The 2,512-nt window shown below is 41.8% G+C and overlaps 1 pseudogene; it reads right to left on the bottom strand.

Annotated features, from left to right (window-relative positions):
* Positions 1–387: 387 nt before the first annotated feature.
* On the bottom strand, positions 388–1,479 carry LOC114742642 (phospholipase A(1) DAD1, chloroplastic-like; annotated as a pseudogene).
* Positions 1,480–2,512: the final 1,033 nt, after the last annotated feature.

Genomic DNA, 2,512 nt, shown 5'->3' with positions numbered 1-2,512 from the left:
TTCTCTTTCTATGTCTTCTTTCTTCTCTTCTTCCCTCCCCTTGTCCTGCTTTTGCATCTCACTTGCAGTTGTAAAATGGGGGAAAATTTACATGTATGTAATAAAAATTTTATTAAAAAACAGTAGATGACACTATGTTGCATAATTAAATTTTTTAGCTTATTATATGTATAAAATTTCCTCCTTTTTGTCATGTATGTAATAAAAATTTTATTAAAAAACAATAGACGACACTATGTTACATAATTAAATTTGTTAGCTTATTATATGTATAAAATTTCCTCCTTTTTGTCATGTTTCTCATTTTATCAGTTAAAGCTTAGGGACCGAGTCATGAAGACCGCCAAAAAAAAAAATCATCAGACGTCGGCGGACAACATGCTTGCGTCACCGGCGGAGGAACCTCTTTGCGGGGGCTTTAAAAGGACACGTGGAGCTGACAAACCCATCGATTAAGTGGAGGTAAGTGCTCAGATCATGACACGTGGCAGCATTCGTCCTCTTGAGGTACGGAGAATCCCTGCTACACAGCCGAAACTCCTTCCCCACCTCAGCATAAGTCAACTGGGCATCCACCAGCCTCTTTTTGACCCACCTTGCCATGTGGGCACCGGTATCATCCGCCACGTCATCATCACCTTCAAAGACGAACCCTGGCACTTTCGTAACCACATCGTCGGAATTCACTATACGTAAAACCTTCGTCCCTTGCTTCTCTACCTCCCGCCTGAACCTCCAATCGCCCACGCGCGGCCCGCCGAACGATATCACGGTGACCATCGGCTTCTGGGGCTCGAGCCCGAAGGCCATTTTGATGTCGTACGCCGTGAGAATCGCCAGCGCCGCCCCTAAACTGTGGCCGGTGAGGGTCAAGCTGAGGGTTTCACCATCGTAGGTTTGAAGAATCCGACGAATTTCTTCACGGACCATTTGTTGAAGGCTCAAAGAATCACAAACTGCTGAAGTATACAGACTCAGGAACCCACTCTGCACCATCGGTCCATCATCTTCGTCCTGCTCTGTTTCGCTGGGAGGAATAGGGGTGAGATTGGCACGTAAATTTTCCAGCCATTCCAAGCAAGTCATTGTTCCTCGATATGCAATAACGACATCTCGACGTCCGAGCCGTTTGATCTCTTCTTCGTTTTCACAGACAGCTACGTAGCCGATGTTGCTGGTTCTGGCGGCGACCCGGCTCGGTGCCTTTTCGACCCAACGAGGTAGCTCGATGGCTCAGGTTGCTCGTAGGTGCTTGGTTACTTTGTACCCAGTGGCTCTCGGCAACCTGAAACGGCCGGAGAATTTGTTCTTGGGGAAGCCACAAGCGGCATAGGAAGGTGGAGAAGGATCGAAGTTAAAGGACTTATAAGCAGCGTCGACGAAATCGCCGTACCTGAGAATCTCAGAACGTAGATTTTCGTCCAATGGATCAAGCAAACTGTCCCAATCGCTCAAACCTTGGTACTCCATCCATTTCTTTCCAAGGTTGAACCGTGTCAACGACGACAACGATGATGACAACGACAGCTTGCTGATGTCGGACGATGAGCCTGCTGCTTCATGGGACAAGGACAAGTTGTGGGGTTTCATTTGTTGTGGTCGGACAAGGGTACTTATGGTGTAAGATTTGATGGTGAAGGTTGTGGCCGCGGAGGAAGTGAGTGACAGTAAGTTAGGTGGATGTTTCATGATGATCGTCATGGTTTTGGGATGAGAATGTGAGATAGTTTGATGAAGTGAATGATTCTTATATATGTGTGTATATATTGGGAGTCTTATATATAAGCTGAAAGGGTGAGAATTTACATTCTTCTACAATCTACAGCGCTAGCTAAGTAAAGTTCTCACATAATTTGGACAAATAAAAGAGAAAAAAATTACAGGGTTCCATTACCGCACACTATATTGTACTGTGTAAATTGTCACTCCCATTTCTACATTTACACTATTCTGTCACATGATGCGATCCTATTTTAGATGTCATACTGCCGGATATAGTCATTGCTTTTTGTGAAATCAACTCTCACAAGTTTCAGTATTCCCTACAACCATATATACTTATAATTATGCTCTTATTTCTTCTATTCTGGTTATAATTATAAAGTTTTTGCCAGTCTCACTCTTTGTAAAAATGTATTGGAGAAATTGATGACCTTGCGGTTTCATAGTATGAAAAACTCATCGACATGTTAGAGGCTATACGTTTGATACAGCTTATAACTTCACGCTACCTCTTTAAATTAAAAGGAAAAACAATGTATTGGAGACTGTAAGAGCATCTACCGATGCGTTTTTAACTCAGGATCACACTACATCACATAAGATAAAATATTAATTAATACTCATCGGATCCTTAATATAAGACCTATTAATTAATTTAATTAGATTAAGAAAGTTAGGTAAGTTAGTTAATTATAAGAAATATGACATGTTTTTCCCAAATTACTATAATAATTTTTCTTAATATCCTCTTTCCCTCTTCTATTTGATTATGGTTGATGAAGTATCCATA

The sequence above is a fragment of the Neltuma alba genome, unplaced genomic scaffold, assembly GCF_004799145.2.
Source record: "Neltuma alba isolate B1F8T4 unplaced genomic scaffold, ASM479914v2 tig00003844_pilon, whole genome shotgun sequence".
Taxonomy (NCBI): Eukaryota; Viridiplantae; Streptophyta; class Magnoliopsida; order Fabales; family Fabaceae; genus Neltuma; species Neltuma alba.
This window is presented reverse-complemented; position numbering and strand designations above follow the sequence as displayed.